This window comes from Fringilla coelebs (assembly GCF_963513975.1).
Source record: "Fringilla coelebs genome assembly, chromosome: 3".
NCBI classification, from domain to species: domain Eukaryota; kingdom Metazoa; phylum Chordata; class Aves; order Passeriformes; family Fringillidae; genus Fringilla; species Fringilla coelebs.
In genome coordinates this window covers 113,592,528-113,610,244 of record NC_140030.1, presented here as the reverse complement: position 1 = coordinate 113,610,244, position 17,717 = coordinate 113,592,528, and the positions used below count along the sequence as shown (strand labels likewise).

Genomic DNA, 17,717 nt, shown 5'->3' with positions numbered 1-17,717 from the left:
CAGGACTGCTGTGAGAAAAACTGGACTCTAGGAGAGGATCAAACAAGCTTTCAAGCTGTATATAAAATATGGAAAGTCAGCAAGGCCCTCATAAGGTTTAATTACAGAAAGCAAATGCAGCTGATGAAGATGAGCCTTGATGGGTCAGAGAATCCTGTTACAGTCAAACAGTGAACTCCAGTGCTGAAGTTTGGATTGGTCTAAAATTCATGCTTATCTATACTTCTTAAAGAGCACCTGAAAACTACGTCCAAACACAAGCTAATCATTTTTGGCATTTTGAAGCTTCAATAATTAGAGACTCATTTTCTTTTAGGATACACACACACACGAGCATCCATGTGCACCAAACCACCACTGCAGCTCTGTAACCCTGCAAATGCTTTTTGAACTCCAGGACAGCCTGGATATTCTTGTTCTGTCATAGCCAAATGCTTCATTATCCACTTGGTTTCTGAGCAGCATGTATTCTCCTTGGCCTCATATGAATGTCAGAAATTACTTGTGTGGCTGTTTGTCAGTTGCCATGCTATTGTCAACTATTTCACCCTTTGGGAATACGAAATCCACACACAATTTCTCAGGTTTGCATTAGTAAGTTCTGCCCAGCACTAGCTCTATTTTCAGGAAAACAGAAACGTTTCTCAAGTATTCTAATCACTGGTTATAACTAGTAACAAACAGATTCAGTTTAGGGATAATCAGTGCCACTTGAATGACAAGCCAGGACAGAGGGGAAAGCCAAGATACAGCAATATCTGTGTGTGTGTGTGTGTATATACAGATATTATACATATCTCTCTATATATCTATCTGGTATATCCACGGCAAATAGGGAGCTGAGGATGTGAGATGACAGAGTGGAGTTGTCTGGCCTGGAGCTAAACCCATTTCATGGATGTCAGAGGCAGTTCCAGGCAATCCCTGCACAAGGCAGTACTCCCTTCTCCCTCACTGCTTCCTGTGTGAAGAATTTTCTGGATAGCACAGACTGCAGAGAAAAAGACTGAAACATTCTCAGGTGCCTTCTGAGATTCCCTGGGGATATCCAGAGCCCTTGGTGACACTGGCCCAGGAGATGACAGCTTTTAGGCAGACTGACCACTCAGTAGTGATTGTCACAGCTCATCACTGAACCTCACCCTCATTTCTTCAGGAGAATTCAGCAGATTAGAGACTCACATCACACACAGAGCCATTAAGGAGCAAGACATCCAGAGGTGCACCAGGAGTTGTTTATGGGAATAGTTACTTCCCACTGGGCTTGAAAAATTGGATTTTCTGGATGAAAAACAAGTACTTCTAAGTGTGGGCCACTGACTCCAATATTTGTTATCAGCCTGAAGGCTTTGCAGCAGTTTCATCAGTTGCCAATGTTGTGTGACACTCGTCCATGGCAACAGAGTTCAGAATTCAGTCATGAAGAAATCTCCCATTTAGTGAGGACAAGGACTAGATGGAGCATTTTGCTGATCGTTTTGTTGACCTGGCTTTGCCATGACAATTCCTGAGGTTGGCATGGACCAAACCAGAGCTAGCCAAGTCCAAAAGGCTTTGCTAAGCTGCACTTTGGGAAATCCTAGAGCTGCTGAGGCAGCCTTGCTGTACAGAAGCAGTTTCTAACTCCCCAGAGTTCCTCCTCACAAGCTGGACATTTATGTACCACCACCCCTGACTGTCCACTGAGCAGGCGCTAATTGTGGGAATAATGCCACTTTCTCCAAATTCACCAAACACCAGTTTCCCAGCAGCAACAACCCATGCTCCCCACTGTCCCCCAAGCTTTCTCCTCAGTTACAAAGGTGTTTCTTTTGGGTCCTGGCTGTCTTAAGCCACTGGATCAGGTAACAAAGACTTCAGTGGCACTCCCAGCTCCCTGACCTCCCCTCCCACACCATCAAGTTGTTCCTGTCTGCAACGGACAGGATACTCCAGCAGTGACTACACCACAGTACCAAAAAATGTGATTTCCCTTTGTTCTGAAAGACAAAACTGGCTCCTGATGAGGTTCATGGCCTGACATTTCCACAGAAAGCAGTGCAAATGGAGCTAGGCTGACACTGTGAAACACTGCAAGCCAATACTGCTGGGAAACACATGAGCCCTACAAACTACACACTGGAGTCTCTTTGATACCCCTCAAAGGCTTCACCATAGTAAGTAGAGGACAATATATGAAGTGATATCCCTATATATGTGTGTGCACACATTGTTGGGCAAAGTGGACTGAGAGTTCAAACTGATGCATTGAGAGGGGGACAGGCTCCATGAGCAGCACATTTGCACATGTTACTCTGCTGTGATTTTTAGCTTATGAGTGAGCAACTTACATAGGAGTTCTGGGCTGGGTGGATAAACAGTGGTCTAATTAGACTGCTGTGCTGGGAAACTCTTCCTTCTGTGAAGCAACAAAACAAGATGGTCAGTCTGAGACTGGGTGTTATCTGCTAGATCTCACTATTGAAAAACACCCCTCCCATGGCCCACAGAAGTGCAGCACCCAGACAAACACTGCAGAACAGGATTTGGTCCTGCCTCTGCTGAATCCTTCCTGGGAAATGCATGGCACACAGAAGGACTGTGGCTGGGAGTGTTGGAAGCTCTGGGTGAAGCATCCCATTCCCCACTGCAGCACGCCAGGACAGCTTTTAACATTCATAAAGCATCCTGAATGATTAATAATCATCACAAAGGAGCAGCTGAACAGTGCTGCCACATTTATCTCTTCCCAGAATAAATGCTAGCTGATTTTAATTGTGTTTCGTGTCTTCCTTAGACGAGCAACATAAACTTGGGAAGATTTCACTCCAGAACGAGTAACAGACAAACTCCAGTAGCAAGGGAGTGCTATCCCAGGAGGACAGCATGACAGCTACAAAACTCAAGGCTAACGATGCCCCTGCACATCCATTCCTAAGGTTTCTAAACATCCTGCCTGCCTCAGGGCCAGGCTGCACCCTGCTGCAGCTCAGATGTTTAGCAACGTGAGTACCACTGCCAGGCCACGTGCCATCCTGCCTGGCATCGTACCAAAACACAGCCAAAGTCATTCCACATCCCAAAGAGCTCGTGGGAGCTGCTGCCAGAGATTCCACATCCCAAAGAGCTCATGGGAGCTGCTGCCAGAGATACACACTGCTAAACTGGGGGCTCCTTGGAAGCACTGAGGAAATACTTTCTGCACTTGCTTACAGAAAAGAGACTTTACATGAGGCACTGAAGAAGGATAATGAGGCAGCTCATCAGGTGTTGTGGTGCTATCTTTTCCTGCAAGAGGCCACAAAAAGAGCATAAAGGTCTTGACTGGAGAATGGACAAAATGAACAACGAAGGGTTGGGCCCTGGGCTGGTCAGGGGTGAGAGTATGTTACTTATTAGCAAAAGAAACAGAGCAAGGGCAGCAGGAATCACGGCGAAGAGCCCTGAAGTACAAAAGGAAAGCCGATGTTTGATGTACAAAGAGCCAGGAGAGACAGAGGCTAAAACTCAAGAAACCATTTCAGCCTGGTGAAGTAATACTGCAATTAACAAGGCAAGTTTGCTACAGTAAGAGGAACATAACAATGAGATGTGTGCACAGATAAGAAGACTTTTCCAGCAGATGTTCCCCATCTGCCATGCAATCCCCTCACACAGCAGTCTTCAGCCTGCGACCCAAAGAGAGCTGAGTAATGAAGAAAATTGTCGCTCAGAGAAGGGTCCTGGGGATGCTCACAGCACTCACAGTAAATCACAGGCAAGAGGAAAGCAGCAGAGAAGTCTGGCGGAGACCAAGGAGGACAAAGAAGGCACTCACGTCCAAGAGTACACAAGAGGTGAAAACAGCTGTTTGCTGTTTGTGAGTTTAGGAGAAAGCTGGGGATTAAATATCACCAAGTGCACCAACAGTAGATGGAGCCGTGAGATAAGAGGAAAAAAATAACATTTAAAGGCTAATTAAAATAGCAATTCTGAAAATGAAGGCATAAAACCCTTTCTTCACCCACCAGAGCTGAGTCTGGAGGAGTATGACAGCCATACCATGGCAGCAGAAGGAGCTGCAACACGTTGTCACTCTTTTTCCTGCCCTTAGCTAAGACAACACTGCCCACACTGGCACAGGTGAGATCCCTGCCAGCTTGCTGCCAGCCATCTGCCAAGATCAGCCAAGCACTAGGCTCACACAAACTCAGGCTGATCTAACAGTCTCATCGAGGGGTTGCCCCCATTCTCCACCCTTTGCATTCTGCTCTCCCTTCTAACACCACCTGAAATTTTTTTGCAGAAGCACAGACAAAAATTGTATCCTGTTTTCTGTTGTGTTTTTTTTTTTTTTTTTTTAATGGAATTAGTTATCAGAAGCCTGTTGATCTCTGGAAAGAACAAGCAATACTGTGAGATAAGGGCTAAGGAACACTAGTGATGTATATTAAGACCTGCAGAGACAACTGGCATCACTCATTGCCTATAAGGAACTCTGTAAATGGACTTCACCAACACAAGCCCTACCTCATAGCAGATTTCAAAGAAAGCTGGACAACTCTAGTAACTCCAGGTGGAACTATGAATTTTACTTGAAACTTTTCTGTAAACAGGAAAAAACCAAACTCTGGTCCTGCATAAAAAGGATGCCTGTATTAGGCCACATGCAGTGAGCCTGTCAAGCATAAGAACAGCTTCATCTGTCAGGGATCTAAGAACTGCTCTAGGAGAGGCTTTGACATCTCATTCTTCTGTGAACATTCTCTGAAGAAGCAAGTTCAGGCTTTTATGAAATTAAGGCACAAAAATGGAATAGCTTCTAGCCTTGCTCGCTGAAGAAAGATCCCACTAACACTTCCGTGAGAACAAGAAACAGAAGGGACATTTTATATAAACTTTAATTCTTTTTTCCTCCCACAACTTTACAGTGTAGTCATCTCCAGTCACCTTTCTACAAGGAAAGAACTGGAACCTCCAAGCAAATCTTTATGGAGCAAGACCACACACATGATAAGTGACATTATCAGAGCTATTTTTCAGAGACCTGGAAAAGAGCCTATGTCCAAAAGCCTAATGGCTGGTCTCAGCAGTCAGCCTGATAAAAGATACTATCTGCTTTTACCAGTCTTGCAGTCTTGCTTCTTAACTTAAGGGAAAAAAAAGAAAAAAAAAAGAAAAAAAGAGGAATATTTTCTATATAAGCAGCTGATTGGCAACATTTGCTAACCATTCACAAGAGGTGGCACTGAGGCCTAACCCCATCACATGGTGCTAACTGGAGTCCAGGGCCTCCTTAAGCTATCAAATGGATTGTCAGATGGGAATTCTGTGCATACTTACAGGATAATACATGGAAGCATATGATTATTTTATCAACAATAACAGGCTGGGAGCCCAGGGTGAGTTTCAGTTTGCAGCCACAGAAATGAGTGTACAGTCACACAGCTGGCCTGCTGCACATCAGGCAATCCATTTCTCTCCGTTTGGTGAAGCTGAGCTTTAAAGCATGTTGTGTAATTTATAAATCACCACACTGAAACCTGCTGATTGCACCATGCATGCAGGACTCAACTAATTTCCAGACACAGTGGAAACCACAGAATGGTTCTGGGGCCCTTCACACTATTAAGACATATGCTAATTAGTTGCTACTTGATAGTAACTAGTACAGCTAGATGTAAATTACAATATGGAAGAGCTGCTCAAGCCCTTTGCTATTTAAAACAATTTTACATATTATTTTTTTCAAATCAGCCTCACAGCAAAGCCACAAATGACACCAACAACCATGTTGATGACAGGGAAAACGACCAAACTAGGGAAAAAAAGGCAAACTCCCAGTGCCAGCCAGTGCTTGCAGTGTGGCAGCTGAGCAGCAGAGGGGATGAGGCAGCACAGGATCCATCCCCAGTCCCAGCTGAGCCTGCCCTGCAGGGCACAGAACAAACCCCCTCTCAGCACTGCAGCACCAGGGACAACACTCACACACCTCTGCTTTGATTCTACTTGTCTACCTCTGACCTAAAGCTGAAGCCAAGTTAAAAATGCACCTTGAGCAGGGGCAGAGCTGCCCCTGAGATGTCCTGCTCCCAGCACAGCCCTGCACTGTGCACTCAGTGCCCTCGCTCCTGGGCAGCAGAGGGACACAGCCACACAGGCTCTGCACACACAGCCGGCTCCTGCACGGCACCGCACTGCACTGCCAGGAAAAGGAGCCCCCAGGGAGGGGACAGCAAACATTTCTTACTGTTCTAAAACCTCAAACACTCAAGTGCTAGAAGAGAACACAAAAAAATATACCACGGGGCAGTATTTAGATCTAGCAACTGCCAAAGCCAAGAGTACAGAATCTCTCTGGTGCCCAGCGTGGGTACTCAGCTGTACAGTATGCTAAAAGTTGAAACATTTTATTCTTGCCGTAGCAAAATAATATTTGTGACCGGAAGATCTGCAGCAGCAATCCAGGCAGAGCAGTAATTTCTGCCCTAATACAAGGACTGCTAGACCATTTGGAAGATAAATAAGAAGGCCAGCATTCACCTGGGGATACAGCAGAGAGGGAGAGGGAAGAGCAGTTCTGTTGCTCTTTTCTTGGAGAGTTGTCTTGGTAGTACCTCTGGCCAAATCACATGGATCAATTTGTCCTAATTCTGGCAGCAGGAAGAAGACATGTTCTTAGAGACATTCCTAAAAATCCCACAGCAGAAAGAGTAGGGGAAGTGGGGGTTTGTCCATCCAAGTGCAAACACCTGCATTAGGGCCTTCAAACCATATCCATGGATCACACAAGGAGCGCAGAAATTACCCAGGGACTACAATTTAAGCTGACCATTGCAATTTCCCAGTGGCAAACACATTTTACAATATCTTTATTTTATTTTAACAGGGGAAAAAAACCCCAACCAAAGCCTGCCTCTTTCCTTCTCGTTTATTACGGGTTCAGTGATGAGGGCTAAGGCTTAGACTGACAAGCAGAAACATGAGCACAGCTGAGGGAACAGCAAACTTAGAAAGCTACAAAAACTTTACACCCAGAGCAATACAGCAGGGACCTGCATCCTCACACTTCTATTTCTATTTCATGCAGGCCAGAACATTTGTCTTTGTCTTCACTGCTGCCTTATGTGCGCTTTAATTGCATCATGCTAACAAGCAGTTGACATTTGATGCGTTGGAACAAGGGATTAATGCTTTAAGGGATGTAAAGGCTGTGATTTCAAGCTGCTTTTGTAAGGAATATTGGTGCCCACAGAGGGCTGTAAGAGGACCAGCAAAAGCCATGTCCAGAATGATGTGGGGAAGAGGGTATTCCAAATTTTGAGATTCTGTATCTGCTCAGATTTTGATTGCGTGTTGAAATGAAGAGTTACCCATCACTCCTCTTTCCCACAGCACTCAATCTTTTATATTATTTCCTCCGTTCAAGTTAAAATATTAAAGGAAGATTTCCAAGCCCGCAAAGCCATTTCATGAAGGAAAGAGAAAAAATCAATATCTACCCATACCCCAGCTGCAAAGACATGCAGAATGCTCTAACAGAAGCCTGTGGTTGCCACAGAAAACAAACAAAAACTCTCTGCAAAACAGGCCGTGGCAGGAACAGAGGGGGAAACATCAGAAAATACTTTGGTCACACAGCAGTAACCGGCTCATTCACCCTGGTGGCACCACTGTTTGCTTCTGAGGCATCAGTGCCTCCTTCCCTGGAACTCAGGAGGGACAAAAACCTTCCACTGCAGAGCAGGAGCACTGAAATCACAGCAGCAAGACAGTCAGCCCAAAGAGGGGACTGCAAGTGGCCCGTGCCTGCCTTCTCCACAGTCAGAAGGTGCCAGCAGGGAGGTGGCAGCCCTGCCCACGGCTCCCTGGCTGCCAAGCAGAGCAGGGCTCAGGATGTCCCTCCCTGAGGAAACTGGGAAAGCACCACGCAGGGGAACTGCCTGCACAGGGACCCAGCTGAGAGCTCCACAGGTGGAAAATAAATGCATGCAACAGAAGCCAACTGCTAAACCCCAGCCAGTCTGCAAGCAAGGAAAAGGGAACAGAAACAGCAAAGAGAAATTGCTTATCCTCAGTGAGGGCTGCATGCTCCAAGCAGCACAGTTCTGTGAAGGATGGCAAAGGAAAAATAACAAGGAGAAATACCAGGTGATGACTGCCAAAACTTTCATCTTTGTTCTTAAGCATTAAACCTGAAACCTGACAATGGTGGCCCCAGCATGGCAATAAAATAATCAATGAAGTTTTTTTGTTGGGACAGTTTGGAAGTATAAAGAGGTTGTGACAACATTATAAAGTCAAGGCAAAATAATACCATCTCAATAAAATAAGTAGCATATTTTACATTTAGTCTCTCTTTGTTATTTCCTTTTTCTTCATAAAACTCTCATCAAAACAGATTTTCTCCTCCATATCCTTTCCCACCACTGATAATAATGAAAAAAAGAATAGAATGACTCTCATTACAACAGATTTGAAGCATAATAAAGGATTTTGGAGAGTTGCATGTGTCCATTTTTGTCCTTTAAAACCACTTAGGTGATGATTTATTGAAGTCAACTTAAAGTTTGTTGCTGGCCCGGTGCTGAAGGGGAATTGACACTTGTGCACGTACAGGCACGTAGTGCTGTCCTATTTATATTTTTATTTTAACTCTGATGGTCCAAAATGCATCTGTAGCAACACAGGACTCATGGAATTCACTAAACTTTCTGCTGTTTCCCATTTTAAAAAGCATTCCTGTTGGAACTCATACATGATAGATGAGCTTTGAATAGTTTCACATCATTTGAATGGTAATGGTTTCAGCACTGGAAACTTTTTATCCAGAGAAAAGTTCATGAACACACACAAATATTCATGATCTCATCATGGTCAAGTGGTCCTGGTTAGAGCTGAATAAAAACATATACAGACATTTAACACAGGACTGGGGTAAAGAAATTCCAATCTTAAACTATCAAGTCAAGCATTTCCAACAAATATGCCAAAATATTCCAAAGCTACGATGACATTTTCAGTTTGATGCATTTAGAAATGTAGTAGGTAATAATACTAAATAAAGAGGAATAATGTATAAAGGAAATATTCAAACTTGCAGAGACAAGAACATAACTTCATCCAAGTGGTTGGACTATATGAGTAAACAGTTGAAAATTGGATTTTATTTAATAAGACAGTTTTGGCAAAGATTTTAATGCATCACGTAAATCTTCTCATCAATTTCAGTGTATAAATTAAGTCTCACTCAATTTTTATGCTAACCAAACCCAATATATTTGTAATATATTCTATTTTGCAATGCTTTCTAATAAAACGTCACATAAAACTTCATGGATAATTCTTACTTACAGTCATTTTCTGCGAAGTTTTCTATTAAAGATTACCCAACATAATAATAAAAAAAAAAGGTGGATTGTCAACTACTTCTAACTGACACTGGAAAAAGAAAAAAAAAAAAAAAGGGAACATTCCAGAGCATCCTGCATTGAATTTATGTTGTCAGTTCAGTGTGTCCCCCAAAGAAATCCTTATACAAGAATTTCACTTAACACTTCTAGCAAGACCACTTGGAGGTTGTGTAAAGTTGCACCCCAATACAGAAAGGCCTTGATCTTTTCATCTTGCACATATTTAATCCTGTGATTGTGCTCACTTCAGTGAGGCTTGCCATGGAAAAACTGTAAGGAAGCTGTAAGGAAAAACTGTAGACTTTTCAAAATAAATTTGCTATCATTCTGATGAAAAAAAATCCCCACTTGAAACAGCTCAACAGCAACAATTTGGGTTTTTATTTTACTTATTAAAAATACAGGCAATAGTCTGCATGGGCCCTTTATAACCTCCTTGAAACCTAAATCTCCTAAAGCTATGAATAAATTCCTTCCACAAGAAAGATGGGTCTCTTCAGACATTCTTAGAATTCCCCATGATCATTACTGAACAGAGGGACTATTCATGGTGATCTTATCACTTACTCCCACATATCATATCCAGTCCAAAGTCTGCTCCAGTGCAGGCAGGTGGAATGCAAGTGACTTCATCGGGCCTGCCCTGGGCCCTGATCACAGAGCTGCTGGAATGAGCTCAGGGAGAACACATGAGAGAATTCCCAGCTCTGCTCTGCTGTGCTTCCAGAGCATCACAAAGCCAGTTGCATCAGCTTGCTTGTTTAAGGCCATGCAACTCTTGCTCTGAGCTCCTACGTACGCCAAAAAAGAAGAACACAGCACAAGAAAGCAATGAATTCCTATTTGTCACTGTCTGCAACAGATGGATGGTGAGAGCCTAAACACCACAGCTGAGCTGCAGAATCACAACCAGCTTTTTAGGACTGAGCTCTGAGCTTCTAGTGGCCTTGCTAAACTGCCCAGCAGGAAATAGTTCATATTTGTTCGCTCTCTGCTTGCCCCCAGACTCCACAAAACTCCAGTGACAACTTGTATTCCTGCTTTTGCCAGGCTGAAATTTCTCCCAAGGATGTAACTTTTTGGAAGAATAGTCCTTATGCATCAGGCAATGGGTATGATTTTGAAATTGATGTGAATTCTATCACTAACTTAGGAAGAACTAGGATTTAATCCAAAGAATGCAACCATATGCTATTTAACATTATCTGTAATGTAAACTGTGATGTGAAATACAGCCTGGCGTTGAAACAACCAGAAAATTAGCTAGAAGCTTCCTAGTTCACCATATTTCCTAAATTTGTCTGCTACAAACTCCAGCTCAGTTTTTGTCAATTCCCTATAAAAGAACATTTTTATTAGAAAAAACATAAAATTAAAAGTCATGAAAGTCTAGTAAGTTGTTTCACCATGCAAAACCAGGAACATTCCTATGTATAAACTTTCCCCAGCAGTGCATCTGGCTGATGTCAGGTTATCAAAATGACTGACTTGATGAAGTCTGGAAATAGGAGTGACAGGAAATTATAGGAAGAATGGATTTTTGACACTTTAAAGACAGAGCTTGTTGGCTGAAAGCATCTGACCATGAATATACTGACCCACTTGCAAAGAGGCAGCGAGCACAACCCTCCTTCCTACACTGGGGAGAGGAAAGATGCTGTTAAAGAGCTTTGTAAGAGGAGAAGAGGGAATTACCCCCAGGACCAGACCTGAGAATCCCACACCAGACATCCAGGGCTTCCTGGTCAGCACGAGACCTCACCCAGGCAGGTCTGAGATTGCCAATGTGATCAGGCTCAGAGCAGATTTAATCCCAGAGCTATCCCTGGCTGCACAGTGGAGCCTGTCTGGATTTACAGACTCCAGGGGACAGCCTTCCCTACACCTCACACCTTACAGTGCAGGTTCCCCACAGAGGAACTCCCCACTCCTGGGATACCTCTCCCCCTTCACACAAATCTCTGGGGTTTGCTTCCAGGAAATTCTGAACAAGGAATTTTGAAGAGGGGATGCTTTACCACCTTCTGCCACAGCTACATGCTTGGGATGTAAAGTTTCTGTTCCTGGCATTTACTAAAAGGTTCTTCAACACCTCATAACTCTTCTGTAGGTATTTGAACCACTCTGCTTGTTTTAAGAGGACTGTGAGCCACAGGAACAAGTAGCCCAGGGAAGCTGTGGCTGCCTCATCCCTGGAAGTGTTGAAGACCAACCTGGTCTAGCGGAGGGTTCTCCTGCCCAGGGCAGGCGGTTGGAACAAGATTATCTTTAAGGTCCCTTCCCACCCAGGCCACTCTATGATTCATTTAACTCTATAGGTTAAATTTAAATTATATATTAAAAAAAAAGGTATAATTTTGTTACATTGGACAGCATTTCTGACAGTCTGTGCAGGTTTTTTTTCAGCAGTGAAGAGTAAGAATTTACAGAAAACAAGGCTCTTAAATCCTTCAGTATTCCAATTTTCTACACTGTAATAGGTCTGTGGCAAAGAAAGCCAACAAATCCTCTGCCAAAAAGTCAGAACCTGTTATGTGCATAATCAATTAAAAAGATAATGCAAGCTATTATCTGACACGTAAGGCATCCCCCACGTGCACTTTTGAATTCAAACAGTGCTGTATATGAATCCCTGTGTATTAGGCTAGTTTTGCCTTTATTTGTGTATGTGCACCCATCTTATTTGCAGTGCTACAGAACAGAACTGAATAAACAAATGGTTCACAACTGATGAACACGACTCAGCTGGTGACGGGTTTATTCCATTTATGTTTCCAAAGAAAAATATCTCACACGTGCCCTAGCTGCATTAACCGTAATTTAACATAAATCATGCAGGCAGCCTCTAAGTCAATGAACCAAGACCATGATTTAACCCTTCTCCCTTGATTAGAAAAGCTGTTAATTCAGGAGGATATCACTGACTTAGAATCTGATGCATTTCAAATAAAACCATGACAGTCCCATCATTATAGCTTCAATCTATGCAGTTGCTGGCTGATTTTACAATTTTATTATTTTTTCTTCCAATGTATTGTGCTGTTCCTGCATGCTACTGCATGAGTGGAAGAAAATTCGACTGTCACTCCCATAAATGTTCTCCAGTTAAAAATAAATCAGACAAATAAATAACAAAAATAAAAGTGACCAAGAATGCAGCTTCACACAGTGGAACTGCTCATAAAGGATGTGCTGATAAGTACTAAAAGTGACTGAATGCAGAAAGAAGACCTTAAAAATAATGATATCCACTGTGAAGGTAAAAATCTGTATTTCACTGGGAGTTTTCTTTTCTGCTGTTTCAATTTCAGCACATTAATGCTAGTCCAGGAGTGCTGGAAACAACCTTATAACCTTTGAGATACCTCAGATATTCCAAAGGATGCAAAAAGAGTCTGAGAGCAAGGAAAGCATCATAAATGTTAAAATATTTCTTCAAAGAAGGTAAATATTTCTTTGTTGTTTTCATTTCTCAAATATTATAGTTTTTTCCATCCTGAGGGCTGACCTGCAGTGAAAGATTGATTTACCTTAGCTCTATCAATCAGTTTTGCATCACTGAGATACAAAGAACATATCCTGTTGTAGAGTAGATAAATCAATTTTTACTAAGATGGCTGCTTCTACCCTTGGGCTTGCATTGGTTCAATTGCATTAGCCAGTAAAATAAATAAACACGCTCCAGTATTAACTGGCAAAATCAGAATCAGTGCACTTTGAATTTAGGTGAGAGCTGACTCCTAACTACCAAAACCTACAGAAACCAAATTGGAAAGAATATTTCCTACCCAACCAAGCCTTGAATTGCACAAAGCACTGTACTGAAGCATTAATGATAGGAATCAGTGCTTGGCTAGGTAAAGGTTTGCTGGTTTGCTGACTGAGTGTTGAGGTACCCCAAACCCAGCTCCTGCTGTGCGGGATGGACACGGGCAGGCTCTGACGGTGCCGCTCTCTCCCTGGGAAGCCAGCTCCTCCTGCTGAGGACACAGCTGTCTCACCTGGACTGCTGGCACCACAGGGTCACTGAGCCAGAAGGCCTTGTCCCGAGCAGAGAGCCAGGGGAGGAAGAGGCATCCACTGCTCCTGGCCTCCCAGAGATCTCAGCCTTCCAGGCGGGCACCGCTCAGGCCGCAGCACTCGGCCTCTCCCCAGGGACTCCAGCTGTGCATCCAGAGCCAGCCCTGCTCTGCCTGGGACCGGCCTTGGGCACAGAGGGCATTCCTCAGCCATGGCACCCACCCTCCTGGCACGCTGCTGGCCCTGGCTGCACACCTGGGACACGACTGCAAGCGCCTGCCATTCCACCACACCAACCCTCTCTACATCTCTCCACTCGCAGAGTCTCTGCAGGCTAAGCCATGCCTAAAATCTGCAAGCAAAGTGCTAAATTCAAGACAGATAAGCAAGCGATAAATACTGCCATAAATCACAGCATCATGTGAATAAATACCTGTGTCTGCATCCTCACATCATCATCATGACACTGGATCATCACTGCCTGTTGCTCCTGAACGCCACCTAACCTAGAAACCAAATTATCCAGCGCTGCCTCTGCAGTTGTTTCCATTTTGCTGATCCAAGGGGAAAAAAAAATAGAAAACAGAAAACATCCAGCCAAAATATGACAAAGATAAGTTACTTGCCTGCTAATTTTGCCAAAATCTTCTAGGAAATGAAATCAGAATTCCCTGGTGCTGCGTTGCAAGCGGAAATGCCACGCTCCGAGAGCACTAAATGAATGTTGCACTGCAGCTGAGCAGGACAATAAAAGCATTGTGACAAATGGTCTCAGTGCCCCACCACACTGATTCTTCTCCAGTTATCCTTAAAAGCAGAGACAAGCCACAAGGAATAATAATATTAATTCTGCTTGACATACATTTCCTACCAGACAACAGACTACTGTGGAAGAATGCCTGGTGACAGATTTTATAGACAAACACAAACCAGCCCTGCCCAGCAGACCACCCAGATCACTGAACATGATTCTATTGCATGCTCCCTGAAAACACTTGCAGATCAGCTCCATTCTGGAAGCAAAATTAATACGGCTTAAATTCTGGACAGTAAATAATCCTAATCCCAGTAGTCACATAATGGGCCTGATCTATAAAATGCTGTTTGCCTAGGGCAGGAACTGGGCCTTGTGCTGCTATTAAAGTAAGGACAAGCAGGCACAAACACTCTTTTTGTGCATTATGAGTGGGACTGCACCCAGCACTCCTGTTCCTTGCTCTTTTTCCTGCTGTTAACTCCCCAGTACTGGCAGCAGACCCCTGGTACAGCACCAGCCACAGCTTCCTTCCAACACCAGTCATGCTGCCACCCCAGTTCTGGTGCAGGCCCAGTCACCCCTGTGTTTACCATAGAGATGGAGTAAGCACAATGGCCTTAAAAGTCACCAGCAGCTCCACCTCTCCCTCTGGCAGCAGCAGTGCTTGAATATGCCAAATGTAGAAAAAGAAAACCCACAGGAAGTGGCAGTAAAGTTGATTAATTTTTAATTTTTAACTTGTTGAGTTTTTTTTTGTCTTCGAGAAATAGAAAATAATTTGAAAACAATGCTATGTTTATAGCAGAAGTGGGAAACTATCTGCAAACACAGTCTAATCAATTTTTCTCCTTATGTGGATATATCCTGGAGCAATGCACACATTCCCAAATCTCAAGATCCCTAGCACAATAAGGCATGAGAGCACTCAGATATTTTCTTGTATCCCAGTACAAGAAAATAAACATTTCTTTTTACTAATCTTAAAATATCATATCCACAAATGATGCTTTTTAGGGATGGAACGTAGAGAAAAGCTTCTTACAAAGCATTTAGTTTTTTATTTATGAGAATTAATTCTGTAAAGCTCAGCTGATAAGCTCCTGTTAATTATAATGCTTTCTGTGCATGTCTTTCATCTGAGGTTCTGGAAGCACGTGGAAAATCTTAATTAGGTCTCAAAACACTACTGTGAGGAAGGCAAAGTCTCCTTGCACATAAGACAAGGCACAGAGAGCAACGTGATTTGCCAAAGGTCACCCAAGCGCCCTGGTGCTGCAGGGCACTGGGCAGACGGCAGCAGAGGGGTTCCCTCCCACAGCCCAGCCAGGTCCCAGCTCAGAACCACCACATCACTCTCTCCTGTCCCTCACCCAGGATCTGCACTCACAGACTGCACGGCAGCCTTCCCCATGGAAGGTGCTCTGCCAGCTTGGGGCACTTGTGTGAATTGCTCTTCTTCAAACCCAACTGCTCTACACAGACACAACTGCTCAGTGAAGCCAAAGCAAACTCTGGCTGCTATAATTAAATGCTGTGCCTGGAAGGCTGAAATATCGTATCAAAGGTTTAAAATCTCATTTTCAGCCCTGCCTGATTACTTAAACCACCACTATAAAACTATCATGGATAAAATCTCACCTGAAGCTGATTAAATCGTTACTGATGTAATGGAAGAGTACAAGAACAATTGATTTACATTCTTCTGTGAATATTTATTTACCTGTACTGCAGCTTTGGGTTCTGCACTGGGGCATTTTGCTTGCCAACTTCCTGTAACTTACCCCCAAAACTTCAATCTCCCTCTGCCAATTGTCAGCTTCAACAAATCATAAACATTGAAATGTGCTTTCATTTGCCTAAAATGAAGACAGCAATTCAATCTGAAAGGATTCACAACAGTTGCAGTACAAAAGTGAGGTGAGAAGATGACTAAGTTGCAACAGAAAAGCTCTATCTCATAAAGAGCCACCAGAAATAAGGCCAAACATGACTGACTTTTTAAATTGCCAGCTGAAACATACTCAGCTTTCTACACAGACTTGTATCCATGTGTCTAACAGGAGAGCAGATGAATACACCCTGTGCAACCACTGTGTGCCCATAAGTAAAATCAGATCCATTCAGACACCCCAAAATCTCCACTTTTCAGGGGTGGTGAGCACAGAGCACAAAACCTTTGTGCTCACCGAGAGCAGGCTCTGGTGACAGCACAGCTAGGATGGAAGCTCTCCTGAAATGCTGCCACTCACCATGGATCCCGACTGACAGCTCAGCCTCGGGGCTGAGGGTGGGTGAAAGTTAGCTTCCCACTGCCAGGTTATACTCGGCCAGCTTTAACCTTTCCCCAGACCAAAACAAGTGGGGAGTAACCCCTATCAGTGAGGCACTGCTGCTGAAACCAGGGTACCCAGGATACCCCTCACTCATTAGGCTGAGAGAAGCTCAATTTTTGAGCAGGGAACAGACCACTAAGAAATTACTCCACCTCCTTTCGCATTTGGTCATAATTTCAACTACTTCTTCAATCACTCCTCGGCAATATGAGATACATTTTTATTCATTTTAGGTATCATTCTGCTGCTCCACGCTAGTCATTAATTTGAAGCTCTCACATTTGGAACCATCATTTACTGCTCAAACAGTACTTGGTGACACGCAGAGACTAAAGAGTTGTCAAACAGAATGACACACAGTTTTTAAAAGTTAGCAAAGCATAAAAGCTTTAAGATTTAGAGAACCAAAACAACCAGCCTTGCAAATAGTATTTGAAAGGTGTAAATGTGGGCGTAGTCAGCACTACCAGAAAAAAAGAAAAACAAACCTTGAATGAAAGCACACTTTTAATACAGGCCTTCAAGAAGCCTGATGTGCAGTGCTTCTACTGATAAAAGGTTGAAGCTGCCCCTTTGGTACATAATAAAAGCTGAGTTAAAATGTTTCTCACACGGGCCCCATTGAGATGAAAACCCTAAGGAGAAAGCAAAGCCCTGGTTCCAAATTAAACCAAATAAAACCAAGGTCACCCCAGTACTTTCACATACCAAGAGCAAGAAATCTTCAGTTGGGACACAGACATCCCTCTGCTACTACAGAGAAAGGGCCACTGCCAGCCCCCCAAAAGAAGCTGAATTCCAGATTATATTTCCCTTGGAATTAGTTAGAGATATCTCAATTTACTGTTGTGCTCAGAGATAAGCACCACTGAAAAACAACCACAATGCTAAGAATATGTGAGTGTGCTGGCCCCAAAGGACACTGCAAAATGGAGGAAAAAAAGAATTCCAGTCTCCTAACCCTCAGGCATGGCAACAGCTCTCATGAGACTATCTGGACACATAATTCCAAACTCACTCAGTGCTTGGAAAACATACAGAGCATTCTAATTCCCTGAGCCCACTGGCACAGCCAGTCAGAGCCCCTTGTTTACAGCTATTCCAATTGCAAGGAAGCTGAAGATGGGCTGCATTAATTTTATATCATGTCTTTTAATTAACTCTTTCTGGCTACCCAGAACCCAATTTTGTCTTCATAAGATGAGTCTTTAGTAGATGGCTGTAAACAGAACATGG

General features: G+C 43.5%; 1 protein-coding gene across 7 annotated transcripts in view; it reads right to left on the bottom strand.

The window, feature by feature from the left end:
* The window catches only part of PLCB4 (phospholipase C beta 4), a 175,399-nt gene that overhangs the window by 108,136 nt on the left and 49,546 nt on the right, over positions 1–17,717 (bottom strand). For 2 of the 7 annotated variants that reach the window (XM_084203734.1, XM_084203735.1), the window contains one exon: positions 2,331–2,398. The exons of the other annotated variants lie outside the window; for them this stretch is intronic. The gene's annotated coding sequence lies outside the window, so the exon portion shown is untranslated. The remainder of the gene's footprint in view (positions 1–2,330; positions 2,399–17,717) is intronic. 7 annotated transcript variants of the gene reach the window in all.